Source organism: Schistocerca americana, chromosome 4 (assembly GCF_021461395.2).
Source record: "Schistocerca americana isolate TAMUIC-IGC-003095 chromosome 4, iqSchAmer2.1, whole genome shotgun sequence".
Classification (NCBI taxonomy): Eukaryota; Metazoa; Arthropoda; class Insecta; order Orthoptera; family Acrididae; genus Schistocerca; species Schistocerca americana.
In genome coordinates, this window is record NC_060122.1 from 214,500,300 (window position 1) to 214,517,074 (window position 16,775).

The following is a 16,775-nucleotide window of genomic DNA, read 5'->3' on the forward strand; positions in this document are numbered from 1 at the left end:
GGAAAGACCTCCGGGTCGTCCCATCTGAGACAAAGCAGACTGTGATGTTGAACTCTGTGAGTGGTGATGATGGCAAGATACTCATTCCACCCGGCCATGGCTGTTGTTGTCCGTGTTGTGCAGGAAATCTTCAACAGACTTGTGCGAGACGTACCGCTGCAATCACGAAATCGAGTGCAAATGTCAAGCCGCGCGGGGTGGCCGTGCGGTTAGAGGCGCCATGTCATTGACTGCGCGGCCCCTCCCACCGGAGGTTCGAGTCCTCCCTCGGGCTTGGGTGTGTGTGTTGTTCTTAGCATAGGTTAGTTTAAGTTAATTTAAGTAGTGTGTAAGTCTAGGGACCGATGACCTCAGCAGTTTGGTCCCTTACGAACTCATACACATTTGAACATTTTTGCAAATGTCTTACGAACTAAACTACTGGGGTATTTATTGAGTGAAGTAGTGAATAATGTTTACCCAATGTCATTCGGCTTGACCACGTAGGGCGTGCTGCTACGAAGGTAACAGCGGTTTTCTCCTGCCGTGCTTTCTTAATGATTTTGTTATAGTATATAATTGGTTTGTAAAAGCTCTTGATACCGTTTGTTGCATCCGCCTTAGCCTTTCTTTTGTCGCATAATGAAGAAGGAAGGTGACGTGACCTTGTTTGGCTGCTCTGAGGCGCTACATTCTACTGAAGTCTGCTGCCTGGTTCACCAGAAACGCCGATTCTGTGTTTTGCCCTGACCCAGTCACGGTGGAGAAATGTTTTCTTTACGGTCGCCTCGTGTCGACATTTCCGTAATGCAGCGAGACAGCTTCGCTGTGAAACTTCGAAAATTTTATCCGTTTTACTGCCCAATACAAGGCTGACAAGCAACAGCTTTTATTTTCCAACAATATATCTATTTTTGCCACAGGTAGATTATTTGGAGTTCTCGTTTATAATATTTATTCGGTCACATCAGAAAATTTCTCACTATACTTTGCAGTAGAAATAAAACAATAATGTGACCACTATCTAAGGATTTTTCATTATTAATGTGTCTATCTGAGTAGGACGTGGTAGAGCAAAATCCTGGCAACCACAATGAAATGATGTAGCCTGAGTGGACTATTGTGCATTAAAGAAGGGTATTTTTTCCTCGGCTTCCGGGAATCATTGACGAGCTGCGACAACGTATAACACAAGCAAGACTTGCTTCACAGCGTTTGGCAGGAGACTGTTTACAGAAGGTACATTTGCCGTGTTACAGAAGGTAGCCACCTCGAGCAGTGCAGAAGTGTATCAAATATTTCTGTAAGTCATTTCCCTTACATTTGTGTAACTAATTTATAAACTCCCTGTATTTTGACTTCTTGAGGCAATACTATATCCCCTCTACATCCTTCCTCTACTAGATATTCTGATAAGCTCATATTTATTCTAATATCTCATCGTTCAATAACGAGGTAATAATTGGAATTGATGCACAAAAATGCAGGCCTTCGTAAGCTGTCAAAGTGGTGCAAATTTTGGTTACTTGCTTCAAATAGACACAGATGTAAAATCAAGGGCTTCACAAAACGAAAACCTGTGTTATTCTGTAAATACAATATCAATGAGTGACAATTTTAATCAGCATATTCATATAAGTAAGTCTGTGCAACATCTTCCAAGAAAATGAAATGGAATATCCACATAGGCTTCATAGTAGGTAGTGATGATGCCAGACGTATGTTCATCGCAAGGATACTGGCAATATTCAGTCAGTGTACAAAGCACACTGCTTACAAAACACTCGCGCGACTCGTCATAGAAAACTGCTTAAGTGTTTGTTGCTATTCAAGAAAGGACTAACAGCAGACGTCGAACGTATGCAGAGATAGGTCGCACGAATGATCACAAATTTATTTGACTGAGGGTGAGCGTCATAGGAATAGCGAAGACCCTCAACTGATGGACGCTTGAAGAAAATGGCTCTGAGCACTATGGGACTTAACATCTGAGGTCATCAGTGCCCTAGACTTAGAACTACTTAAACCTAACTAACCTAAGGACATCACACACATCCATGTCCGAGGCAGGATTCGAGCCTGCGATCGTAGCAGCAGCATGGTTCCGGACTGAAGCGCCTAGAACCACTCGAAAAAAGTCGTCAACTATATTGCTTACAATGTTTCGACTGCTAACATTGAGGTACCTAGCAGTATACACTGCTGGTCATTAAAATTGCTACACCACGAAGATGACGTGCTACAGATGCGAAATTTAACAGACAGGAAGAAGATGCTGTGACATGCAAATGATTAGCTTTTCAGAGCATTCACACAATGTTGGTGCCGGTGGCGACACCTACAACGTGCTGATATGAGGAAAGTTTCCATCCGATTTCTCATACACAAACAGCAGTTGACCGACGTTGCCTGGTGAAACGTTTTTGTGATGCCTCGTGTAAGGAGGAGAAATGCGTACCATCACGTTTCCTACTTTGATAAATGTCGGATTGTAGCCTATCACGATTGCGGTTTATCGTATCGCGACATTGCTGCTCGTATTGGTCGAGATCCAATGACTGTTAGCAGAAAATGGAATCGTTGGGTTCTGAACGTCGTGCTGGATCCCAACGGCCTCGTATCACTAGCAGTCGAGATGACAGGCATCTTATCCGCATCGCTGTAACGGATCGTGCAACCACGTCTCGTTCCCTGAGTCAACAGATGGAGACGTCTGCAAGACAACAACCATCTGCACGAACAGTTCGACGACGTTTGCAGCAGTATTGACTATCAGCTCGGAGACCATGGCTGCGGTTACCCTTGACGCTGCATCACAGACAGGAGCGCCTACGATGGTGTACTCAACGACGAACCTGGGTGCACGAATGGCAAAACGTAATTTTTTCGGATGAATCCAGGTCCTGTTTACAGCATCATGATGGTCGCATCCGTGCTTGGCGACATCGCGGTGAACGCACATTGGAATCGTGTATTCGTTATCGCCATACTGGCGTATCACCCGGCGTGATGGTATGGGGTGCTATTGGTTACACGTCTCGGTCACCTCTTGTTCGCATTGACGGCACTCTGACCGGTGGACGTCACATTTCAGATGTGTTACGACCCGTGGCTCTACTCTTCATTCGATCCCTGAGAAACCCTACATTTCAGCATGATAATGCACGACCGCATGTTGCAGGCTCTGTACGGGCCTTTCTGGATACAGAAAATGTTCGACTGCTGCCCTGACCAGGACATTCTCCATATCTCTCAACAATTGGAAACGTCTGGTCAATGGTGGCCGAACAACTGGCTCGTCACAATACGGCAGCCACTACTCTTGATGAACTGTGGTATCGTGTTGAAGCTGCATAGGCAGCTGTACCTGTACACGCCATCCAAGCTCTGTTTGACTTAATGCCCAGGCGTATCCAGGCCGTTATTACTGCCAGAGATGGTTGTTCTGGGTACTGATTTCTCAGGATCTTTGCACCCAAGTTGCGTGAAAATGTAATCACATGTCAGTTCTAGTATAAAATATTTGTCCAATGAATACCCGTTTATCATCTGCATTTCTTCTTGGTGTAGCAATTTTAATGGCCAGTAGTGTACTACAGTCACCTTTATATCGTTTGTATTAATTTGTAACAAACATATCGTTGACTGTCGGACTTCCTACGGGAGTGCTGTTGTACTTCTCACTACTGGGCACTGACACGCTTTCCGGCAGCGTCATTTGTCTGAACAACGGAACTGGCAAGCATTCCTGGGCAGTTGGCACTTTGCATGTAGAAAAATGAATGCAGCAGCCGCTGTATGCAAGGCTGCGAGTGCAGTGGCGTCATAGATTTGATCTGAAGCAGGCATCTGCAGCCACCGACTCTGACTGATACTCATAGTGCTCAAACCTAGGTACTGAGCGGCCTCTGAGAATAAGCTGAAGTGCTTCACATCAGGCTTACCAATTGACAGTCTCCTACGTTGTCTAACATTAAAAATAATCCACAGTAGGAGAATCTCCTACCGTTTCTATGTATATGTGTTATTTTATTCACCAACCTAAATCGAGCTAACCAAGAACGACTCACGACCCGTCCTCACAGTTGCCAGTACCTCGTCTGCTACCTCCCAAACTTCAGAGAAGCTCTTCTGCGAACGTTGCAGAACTGGCACTCCTGGAAGAAAGGATACTGTGCAAACATGGCTTAGCCACAGTCTGGGGTATGTTTGCAGAATGAGGTGTAGCGGAGTGTGCTCTGTTATGAAACTTCCTGGCAGATTAAATCGGGTGTGTCGGAGCGATATTCGAAATCGGGACCTTTGCCTTTCGCGGGCAAGTGCTCTATCATATGACGTACCGAAGCATTACTCACGAACCGTCCTCACAGCCCATTTGGTAGCGCTCTTACCAGCCCAAGGCAAAGGTCCCGAGTTCGGGTCTCTTTCCGCCACACAATTTTAATCTGCCAGGAAGTTTCAATGTTGAGTGCTGTTTAGTTTCTCTGATATCTGTAAAGCACCGTGTTCTGCCGAATCGCTTGAAATCAGTGGGAGGGATCAGTCGTAAGTTCCCACGTGCTACCAGCAATCCAGAAACACAGTAACGGTACCTGGTGGCTACGGCACTTTCTAGTTACTTCTGCTACAAACCAGTCAACAATAACAAGCTTTGGGTCAGGTCCTACTACAACATGTCCACAACGTTCAATTTGTTCCTTCATTTCCAGTCAGTGATTACAAAAAATTGTCAGACTACCTATTGCGCTACACAATGACCACGTCCGGATCTGATTAACACAGAAGCAATATTGAATTACCCCAACATCATTAAACCACAGTGTTATTGTCTATCGAGTTGTGTATAAAATGCATACTTGAACCATCAGCTGTTTTTATTTTACACCTAAACATCACCCGGTTTCGGTCTTGGACCATCTTCACGGATGAAGGGCTAAAATGCTTTAAGCCGCCATATTCCCTTAGTCATTACTTAAAATGTGTAGTGGATGCCATGAATGTAAATACGTGACGCGGGACTTTAAAAGTAAACATACGAATACTAAAAGTGCACAGAGCAGTAATGAAGAGAAGATCAGGACGTCTACATTCTCCGTCTATGACCTCAAGTGGATTTTGGTCTCCATACATGGCCTGTGGTTCCTTTATTCGCTGAGACTCACAGGAGCTATACAATATCAGAACAAAAGTATCTGGACTACCCTGTATGATGCAGAATTGACCACTAGATGGCACGAGACGCATACCTTCCTATATAAAAGGATGTAGAAAGTAATGAGTTGCCTTAGAGAAGAATTAACAATGGAACGGTCGGTCAGGAGAAGTTAGTGACTCTGAACGTGGACTAATTGCTGGACGTCACACGAGTACTGAATCTGCCAGATACGTTTCAACCTTCCTAAAGCTACCCAAGTAGAGTGTTGCTGATATTATTTTAAAGTGAAAACGTGAAGAAACAACATCTAAAGAAACAACGGGCATACTTTACCTACTGATGCAAGCATTGCGATGGTTGGTCGTAAAAAATCGCTTGAAATCAGGGGGAGGGATCAGTCGTAAGTTCCCACGTGCTACCAGCAATCCAGAAACAGAGTAACGGTACGCAGCAGCGGCAAAGAATGGGTTACAGTGGACGAGTAGTCCATTATAAGCCACACATTTCTGTATTCACGGCGACGCGACGATTAAGGCAGCGTAAGAAAAGACGCCACTAGACAGCGGATGACCGCGGTCCGAAAGGATAGGGCCTCAGTCTCCCTGAAGAGATCGAAATTGTTAAACGTTCACGCGCTAAGAAGGATATGTTACTCGATGATTATTTACCAGAAAAAAATCTGGATTTCTTCGATTGCATATTGCTCATTTTTAAACAATACAACAGCTTTTATCTGTTTATTAACAGGGCCTTCGACGCTTGTCACGTGTAAACAGTTGTAATTTACCAATTTAGCTTTATGAATTTTTAGCCGCATATGTCAAGTCTGATCTTTTTTATTTTATCGCTTACGTATTTTACTTAGTTATGCTTTTACTCTGCTTTTGAACGTAGCTCTGCCTCTGTGCGTAACTTTCGATCTGGTATATCCTGTATGGTGTATATTCCCATCTGATCTATAATGTTTTTATTTCTATTTTAATTTATCCATCACTATTTGAATTTTACGCCCAATATTATCACACTGTACAGGCGACGGCAGCGCCGTATGGCGACTACCTTGGCTACTAACCCTATATTTTGCATGAGCTCCTCTCATTCATATGTACGCACTATGTGAATACGGATGGGACTCTGGGGCCGTTGTGGTGTTCGGCTGCATTTACAGTTTGCGCTCGAGGCCCTGTTCTGTCGTCGCCTCCATGAGGTAATACGCATTTTACGGCTTCTCCTTCGTTCTCTACTCATGCCTGATCCCGGTGACTTTATTTCATTAATTTTTAATATTTTTTCCGTGAACGTTACCTTTTAGTAAGTTTTATTTGGTATCGTGCCTTCTTGACGGATGCGTTTTGGCAAAAATATCTGATTTTTTTAACGTGAGTTACTATATGTTTTTTTAATATAATTTTATTCGGTAGGTCTTTGAATCTTATTTTCATTTCACAGTAGTCACAGACAGGACCACTTTGGATTTATTGTAATGTCGTCATCCTCTTATATTTGCAGATAACCTGATGATGTCTTCACCGGACGAAACGGGCTGTTCTTCAGATAGTGAAGAATACCGAGCAACTTACGACTGTTATTTAAATAGTAGCACTAGAAGATTGCTGTACCACCATGCCAAGATGGAATGGAATACTTTTTACTATGGAAAGGAGTGATTTAGAATGCTGAATCATGGTACACCCTGTGCCAGTGTTCGGGTTTCGCAAATACCTGGACAACGTTACCTATCATCATATGTAGAGCCAAAGATGAAATACAGGGAAGTTGACGTTAGATTATGTTAGTGTTTCTCGTGGTTAGGGTGTGATTTCCGTATTGAGCTTATGAAAACGCTAAACGCGGAAGGATGCAAACACATCGTACAGCACTTTGTACTGCGTGTAGTAGGGGATCAGTTGGCAGATGATGACTGTATCAGCATTATAATGCGCACTTTCATAAACAGCGTATGTGAAGCAATGCTTTCCGGTCAATAACATTACTGAAATGGACTGGCCTGCCCAGAACCCTTACATGAGCCCAACTGAATATCTTTGGGATCAGTTAGAACGTCGACTTTTCTCTAAATCCCGGCGTCCAACGTCACTACCTTCTGTTGTTACGGCTCTTGAGGAAGGAAGGGCCAGCATGCCTCCATAGACATTTAGACATCCATTTGGAAGATTCCCAAGTAGAACTGAAGCCATCGTAAAGACGAAGGGTGGTCCACTAATGTCCTATGTCCTATGTCATCCAGCGTGTAGTATGTGGATGGAAGAATTAATCAACAGTACTTCGCGTAGTTTCCACAAATCAGGCTTCACTGGTACTTATACAACAAAAGAGGGAACATCAATAAAGACTTCTGGCCACACAGTGGCATTCAGTAATGAAAGCCAGACCAAATGGGAGTGCTTGGAAATGAAGTCCATTGATCAACACTTAAGGGCGTAGTCGCTGCCTCCGACCGCACTTTCCTCGCCTATGAAGATACACAAGCCGTCGGGTGTAATACGAATGACCTTTCCGCAACCCCCTGCGCCCCCCCCCCCCCCCCCAACCTCTCTCACCCTTGCAGACATGCGAGGCGTCCCGGCAGGTGCGCTGCCCTGGCTGATGCCTTTCCGCTCTCCTCATGCATTATGCATGGCCGGACGCGGCGCGAACGGTGCCAGGCATGAGCCGATGTGCATGCCTAGGCACGCCTGCCAAGACTAGCTGCCGGGCTCACTACGGAGGGAGCGAGGTGTTTATTCACTGCAGCTGAACCCGGGGGTACGTCCCTTTACGCTACTGTTACGTGCTCGGTAATACAGAAGGCTTTGCTCAAGAGTAAGGTATTTAAGAATGCGAGAATCATAGGAGCCCTAGGATACGAAGTATACTGTAAACTCGATCACTGCGAAACGCGTGGGAGAAGATCCTTGCATGTATCACGTATTAGTGTTTCTTCCTATTCTATTCCCGTATGGACCAAGGGAACAATGGCTGCTGAAATGTCACTGTGGGCTATGTAATTACTCTAATTTGTCTTCGCGGTCACTAGGGAAACGATACAAAGTGACTATAACATATTGCTAGATTCCCCACTTAATACTAGTAGCTGAAACATTGTAAGCAAGCTTCCGCGGAATAGTTGACGACTTTCTTCAAGTGTCTGCCAGCTCAGGGTCTTCAGTATTTCCATGACTCTCCCCTGTCAATCAGACAACTCTGTGATCACTGGTGTGACCTATCTGTGTGTACGTTTGGCGTCAGCTTTAGGACTATTTTGTATGGACCCAAAAATTTCAGCATCTTCCGTGACGAATTGCACGAGTGTCTCGCAAGTAGTCTGTTCCGTTCGTAGGTCTGCATTTTCTCAGTAACCTACCGATGAATTGCACTTGAAATACCTGCTACTAAGCGTATGTGAACATGCCATTTCATATCTTTTGAAAATGTTGCACAAAGTTTCTTATATGAATTGACTGATTAAAATTGACTATCATTGATACTATTGTTACAGAATAACACAATTTTTCGTTTTTTGAAGCACATGATCTTACATCTCAGTGTATTTGCAGCAAGTTGCCAATATTTGCACCACTCTCAAAATTTACTAAGACCTGCATTTTTGTGCTCCAATTTCCGATTATTACTTCATTACTGAACGATGTGGGATTAGAATGTATATGAGCATAATCGAATAACGAGAGCGGCAGGATATAAGAGGGGACATAGTATTGCTGCCAGTCAAAATATAGCGTGTTTCTAAATTAGTTATACAAGGGGAAGGGACACAGTACTGAAATGTTCAGTGTGTCTACTTTTCATAACACGACAAATGTCCTTCTGTAATCCTTCTCCTGACAAATGCCCTGAAGAATGTCTTACTTGTTTTATCCGTTGTCGCAGCTCTTTGACGTTTCCTGGAAGCGGAGGAAGAAGTACCCCGTCTTTAATGTAACGCCATATACATAGACGTCCACTGAGGTTAAATTAAGTGATAGTGGTGGCCAGGTTATTGTTCCACCACGCCCTATCCAAATCGGCAGATTCCTGCTAAGGTATACGACAACTTCACGAAGATAATGCGGTGGTGCGCTATCTTGCTGGAAAATAAATTCTGTGCGCATATACTGTTGCAATGGAGCACTTAGATGGTGTTCAAGTGTGTACGGATACGACATTCCAGTGTCAGTTGACTCGGCAAAAGCGAAAGGAAAGTAAATCTTGTTACAGTTTACAGCGCAAAACATATTTACCTCGGGCGAGTCCCGTGCATGTTCGATTACGTGAATGGTTTCCGCACATCCCATACCCGAAAATTCTGTCGATTCACTTTACCGCAGACATGGAAGGTCACTGAACACAAATTTGGTAAGAAAATCATCTTCAACCTTCATTTTGTGAATTCTTCAGCTCGTTTTTCTTTACTACTTTCTGTTGAAGCTTGCAACAGCACCCGTTTAGAGGGTTTGAATGACAGGCGTTACCTGCCACCCCGTAGCTCTAAACTTATTCAGTTCTAGGCCTGAAAGTCTAATTGATTTACCGGGACTACTAATGTGAGACTGCCGAACGTGTTCAGTTGCTGCGTTGTAGACTGCTGGTTGACAATGCCCGGGCGTCATACTATATGTGATACACGGCTAGTTGTGGTGAAACGATTGTATCAATTAATAACTGTGTTTGCAGTGATGGCCTGCGATATTTAGTCCTGAATTCCCTCTGAACTATAGTAGCGGATTTGCATGCATGAACCCACAAACAAACTTGTGCACGCTTTGCACCACCATACGATTCCATGATGACTGTTGGAATAACTCACTCACGCTTGTCATCTAGTGCGAACGTCGGGAACTAACAGTGTTAGGATGCAATAAAACTAGTAAATGTACGGCATTTAACATTGCTGAAAGTTGTTTACCCTTTTCAAGTTAAACCTCATCATCTTGCAACTTACATTGTAGTTTGCTATATGTATTCCGCTCTGTCTTCCTCTATACGTTTTACCCTCTGCCACTTCCTCTAGCACCATGGAAGTTATTTCGTGCTGTCTTAACAGATGTCCTGTCCCTTCTTCTAGTCAGTGTATTCCATATATTCCTTTCCTAGCCGATTCTGCGGAGAACTTCCACATTGCAGACCTCATCTGTTCGCCTAATTTTTAACATTCTTCTTTAGAACTACATTTCAGTTGTTTCTATTCCCTTCTGTTTCGGTTTCCCATAGTCCATGTTTCAATACCATACAATGCTGTGCTCCAAACAAACATTCTCAGAAACTTCCTTCTCAAATTAAGGGTTATGTATGATACTATTAACGTCTCTTGTCCAGGAATGCACTTTTTCCAGTGTTTGTCTGCTTCATATGTCCTCCTTGTTCCCTCCGTTGTGACTCATTTTGCTGCCTAGGTAGTAAATTCTTTAACGTCATCTGCTTGTGGTCACCAATCCCGATGTTAAGTTTTTCGCTGTTCTCATTTCAGCTACTCTCGTTATTTTGGTCTTTCTTCGATTTACTCCCAATTCATATTCTGCACTCATTAGTCTGTTCTTTCCATTCAGCAGATCCTGTAATTCTTCTTCACATTCAGTGAGAACAACAATGTTATCAGCGAATCTTATCATCGATATCCTTTAACCTTGAATTTTAGTTTCGCTCTCGAATTTTATTTCCGTGATTGTTTTTTCAGTGCATAGGTTGAACAGTAGGGTAGAAGACAACATCCTTGTCCTACACCCTTTTTAACCCGAGCACTTTGTTCTTGGTCTTCCACTCTTATTGTCCACTCTTGGCTCTTTTCAGAATTTCGAACATCTTGCACTACTTGACATTGTCGAACACTCTTTCCAAGTGGATAAATCCTATGAATATGTCTTGATTTTTCTTTAGTCTTGCTTTCATTATCAACCTATCATGAGAACTGCCTTCCTGGTGCCTTTGCCTTTTCTAGTGCCGAACTGATCGTCACCTAACACTGCCTCAGTTTTCTTTTTCATTCTTCTGTTTATTATTCTTGTCAGCAACTTCGATTCTTAAGCTGTTGATTGTGCGATAATTCTCCCACTTGTCAGCCATTTCAATGTTCGGAATTGTGAGGATGATGTTTTTCAGAATGTCCGATGATATAGCGCCAGACACATTCATTCCACACACTATCATGAATAAACGTCTTTTGCCACTTCCCCAAATGATTCTGTCCATTCTGTCTTATTTGATCTTAAGTCTTCCACAGCTCTTTTAAATTCTGATTCCAATACTGGATGCCTTATCTCTTCTGTATCGACTCCTGTTTCTTCTTCTATTACATCAGACACATCTTCCCCCTCATGGAAGCCTTGTTTCCATTTATTTGCTCTCTCTCTCTCTTTTTCTCTCTCTGCCTCTCTCTCCTCCGTATTTAACAATAAAATTCTCATTGAACTCTTAATGTTACCATCCTTGCTTTTAATTTTACCGAGGGTTATTTACACTGTTCTATACGCTGAGTCAGTTCTTATGACAAATATTTCCTTTCGATTTCTTAACATTTTTTATGTAGCCATTTCGCTTAGGTTCCCTGCACTCCCAATTTATATCATTCCTAAGTGACTCGTATTTCTTTATTTCCCAGAACTTCTTTGTACTTCATTGTTTCATTGATCAACAGAAGTATTTCTTCTGTTACCTACGGTTTCTTCACACTTATCTTCTTTGTACCTATGTTTCTTTTTCCAACTTCTGTGATTTCTCTCTTTAGATATGTCTATTCCTCTTCAACTGAACTGCCTACTGAGATCTTCGTTACTGCATTGCCTATAGGCTTCGAGAAATTCAAGCGTATCTCTTCATTCCTTAGTAATTCTGCATCCTACTTCTTTGTGAATTGAGTCTACATCTGAGTATTCAGACGAAGCCAATCCTGAGCCATTTTCTTTCTGTGGGTTGCATACATTCAGGGGCAAGCATAAATTCAGGATTAATGGGTCCCTCCCCTGAGCTATTGTTATGGTAACGGATTTATACCTATTGTTATGATAACTGACTGTGGATAACGCATCCTTCTGAGAAATCCCCATCCCTCCTCTCTATCTCCTCCTCCTCCTCCCAACACCTGTGGAAAGGGACACTTTTTTATCACCTCCTCCCAGTTCACTTCTGAGCCACTTTTCCTGATCCTGGGAAATATCACAGCCGTCCCCTCCCCTCCATCACTGCACCCTCCTCCTCAACCACTTGTGAATCAATGGAAAAAGGAGACTCTGTTTGGAGCTGCTGAAGAGGAACGTATTGTCATAATGTGTTAATTGGCGAGATGTTGAGAGAGGAGTTTAGTAAGTGTATAACCTGTAAGCATGAAGCTGAAGATTGCATCAATAACCTCCTACACAGTGAATGGAAGGAGGTGATAATGGATGGGTGTGGGGTACATACTTTGAGCAAATAATAGCAAAGCAATTCGCAACTACTCTCTATGTGGTGTTTTTGACATTCTTTCGTAATGGCTGGAGGCAACTTTGCCCTATTCCACTACCCAGAGAGAATGTACCTGAGTGTGTGGGTCTCAACTGAGCTAGTTTACAACACTGCCACAGAGGGCGCTTGAAATTGTTTTCTTCCCCTATCACCTCCCTTGGGAATCAATAGGAACACAACATACCTCTCTCCTAAAAATTGGCAGGGGACTAGTAGGAACACTGCTTCTGCTGACATGATTATGACGTCAGGGGATATAAGACAGATGTACTCTCACAGTCAGTGGAAGAAGCATGAAGCCCAGACAGCAACCGAGATCACCACCTGTCTCCACCTTGTAGAAGGAGCGTAAAAGTGAGTACATGTGGTTTAGTTCCATGTCTTTGTTCAACTCCATGTCTTTGTCTGTGAATGGTTATTGCGTCTTCTTCTTTGTTCAGTGTTCATATCCGGAGAATATGGCGACCAATCCAGGCCGAGTCCAGTGGCATCTGGGTACCCCAGAGTCAGAATGTGGTCACTAAAATGCTCCTCTAGGACATCACTCTCCTGCTTCAATGGGATCGAGCTCCGTCTTACATGAACCACATCTTGTCGAAATCAGAGTCACTTTCGATAATGGGGATAAAATCATCTCCCAAAACCTTCACGTACCATTCGGTAGTGAATGGGCCATCAAGGAATATCGCTCCTATTACTCCGTGACTGCAAATTGCACACCACACTGTCATCCGTTGAACGTGAAGAGACTTCTCGTTCGCGATATGTGGAGTCTCAATCCCCCAAAATGCGTGAATTTTGCTTATTGACGATTCCATCCAAATGAAAGTGTGCTTAATCGCAAAACAAGACCATACATGCCATACTAAATCTTATCCTGCCCCGCGTCCAACCGTGTAGTTTGAATGTCCTAACGCAAACTGCTCAGAAGTTATGACGCTTTTATTTCATGTAGTTCGATAATTGTTATCCTGTATCTGTCATCCTAGTGGGCACATCGTATTGCATCACTTACATTACTGCCACATGACCTCACTTTTCAATTTGGTGACCCGATGCCCGAGAAACTTCAAAAGAGTGTGTGTGATATTTGCAAAACTCCAGACAGCGGGGGGAGGAGGGGGTCTTCATAGATAATGGCATCGTGCACCTTAGGGTCTGCATAAGATTTGTTAGGGCATCAGTAACGAATTGGTATGGCTAAGGCTGTGAAGTTCCGCTGTCCGGGCCTTGTATGACTGGTTTGATTTCTTACAGTGTCGCTAGAATTCAGCTCGCGCCGCTATGACATCCGTTTGTTTGCAATGGTATCTGGACAATAAACTGCAAATACGATAGAAAGTTAGAGCTGCCGGTTGTTGTAAAGGAGCAAGCTGACATGGGAAGTGATACACCTTACGTGGAATGCACGAGAGGAAGAAGACTTTGCACAGATTCGTGTCTGTCACACGGAAAGCCAAACAAATGTTGTCTGAGCTTTTTTTCGTATGCGTCCCAATTCTCTGCCGAATCATTATACGAAGGGAATGGAAGAACAGTATCCTGTCCGTTAACAGAAGCTGACAAAACGGTCGCAGGCGAAGTAAGTTGTTCATTCAGGGCGAGTAGCACCGTGTCCATAATGAATAAACTTGATGAAACAGCAAGTAAAGATTCACACGCGAAAACCGTTCCAAACTCGTCACTAATTGTGTAGTAACTATGTAGTACATGAGGCCGTCCAAAGTAACCCAAATATGGCTTTATTCATGAAGCAGTCATATACAACAGAAAACAAATTCCTGTGGATCCCCACGTAACACGACGCAGTACACTGACGCGGACCGCGCACAGGAAGACACACACAAGAGAACCACTTGGAGCTGCTCCCTGCCCAGAATACGTGAGTCACCAGTGGAGATCTCGCTGTGCGCCTGCCTCCCACAGGCGGCGTACAGTGGCCAGCCCGCGCTGATACACTTAGCGACCGATTCCAACACACATGCGACGTCATGCTCGGGGCACACAGACTGTTCGCGGGATATAACATACCCATGCTGCTCCTCTTCCTCGAAATCATCTGCACAAAGAACGTGCCTCAGACAACGACATATTTTGTACTCAAACAGCACTAATGAATACGTCTCAGCAATATTTACGTATTCACACAGTACCACGACGATGATATACACAGTGTGGTCCATTGATCGTGACCGGGCAAAATATCCAGGAAATAAGCGTCTAACGAAAAAACTACAAAGAACGAAACTTGTCTAGGTTTAAGGGGGAAACCAGTTGGCGCAATGGTTGCCCGCTAGATGGCGCTGCCGTAGGTCAAACAGATATCAACTGTTTTTTTTTTTTAAATAGGAACCTCCATTTTTATTACATATTCGTGTAGTATGTAAAGTAATATGAATGTTTTAGTTGGACCACTTTTTTCGCTTTGTGACAGATGGCGCTGTAATAGACACAAACATATGGCTCACAATTTTAGAAGAACAGCTGGTAACAGGTAGGTTTTTTAAATTAAAATACAGAACATAGGTAAGTTTGAACATATTATTCCGGTTGTTCCGATGTTCAAATGGCTCTGAGCACTATGGGACTTAACATCTGAGGTCATCTTTCCCCTAGAACTTAGAACTACTTAAACCTAACCAGCCTAACGACATCACACACATCCATGCGCCCGAGACAGGATTCGAACCTGCGACAGTAGCGTGTTCCGATGTGATACATGTGCTTTGTCAACTTTTCATTTCTGAGAACGCATGCTGTTACAACGTGGTTACCTGCAAATACCACATTAATGCAATAAACGCTCAAAATGATCTCCGTCAACCTCAGTGCATTTGTCAATACGTGTAAAGACAATCCTCTCAACAGCGACCAGTTCGCCTTCCGCAATGTTCGCACATGCATTTACAATGCGCTGACGCATGTTGTCAGGCGTTGTCGGTAGATCACGATAGCAAATATCTTTCAGCTTTCCCCACAGAAAGAAATCCGGGGACGTCAGATCCAGTGAACATGCGGGTCATGGTATGGTGCTTCGACGACCAATCCACCTGTCATGAAATATGCCATTCAATACCGCTTCAACCGCACGCGAGCTATGTGCCGGACATCCATTCTGTCTTGCAATGAAACATCTTGTAGTAACATCCGTAGAACGTTACGTAGGAAATCAGCATACATTGCACCATTTAGATTGCCATCAATAAAATGGGGGCCAATTATCCTTCCTCCCATAATGCCGCACCACGCAATAACCCGCCAAGATCGCTGATGTTCCACTTGTCGCAGCCATCGTGGATTTTCCGTTACCGAATAGTGCATATTATGCCGGTTTACGTTACGGCTGTTGGTGTATGACGCTTCGTCGCTAAATAGAACGCGTGCAAAAAATCTTTCATCGTCCCGTAATTTCTCTTGTGCCCAGTGGCAGAACTGTACACAACTTTCAAAGTCGTCGCCACGCAATTCCTGGTGCATAGAAATATGGTACGGGTGCAGTCGGTGTTGATGTAGCATTCTCAACACCGACGTTTTTGAAATTCCCGATTCTCGCGCAATTTGTCTGCTACTGATGTGCGCATTAGCCGCGACAGCAGTTAAAACACCTACTTGGGCATCATCATTTGTTGCAGGTCGTGGTAGACGTTTCCCATGTGGCTGGAAACTTCCTGTTTCCTTAAATAACGTAACTATCCGGCGAACGATCTGGACACTTGGATGACGTCGTCCAGGATACCGAGCAGGATACATAGCACACACCCGTTGAGCATTTTGATCACAATAGCCATACATCAACACGATATCGACCTTTTCCGCAATTGGTAAACGGTCCATTTTAGCACGGGTAATGTATCACGAAGCAAATACTTGCTGCTGCAGAATCAAGGTTTCGGGTTATAAGCACATTTTCAAAAAAATGGTTCAAATGGCTCTGAGCACTATGTGACTTAACTTCTGTGGTCATCAGTCCCCTAGAACTTAGAACTACTTAAACCTAACTAACCTAAGGACATCACACACAGCCATGCCCGAAGCAGGATTCGAACCTGCGACCGTAGCGGTCACGCGGTTCCAGACTGAGGCGCCTTTAACCGCACGGCCACACCGGCCGGCCACATTTTCAAGTACATTACTGATTCCCAAAGATAAAAATGCCAAGCTATACATGATGATAAGGGAAAGATAGTCATCTCAACTTCTTAATTTA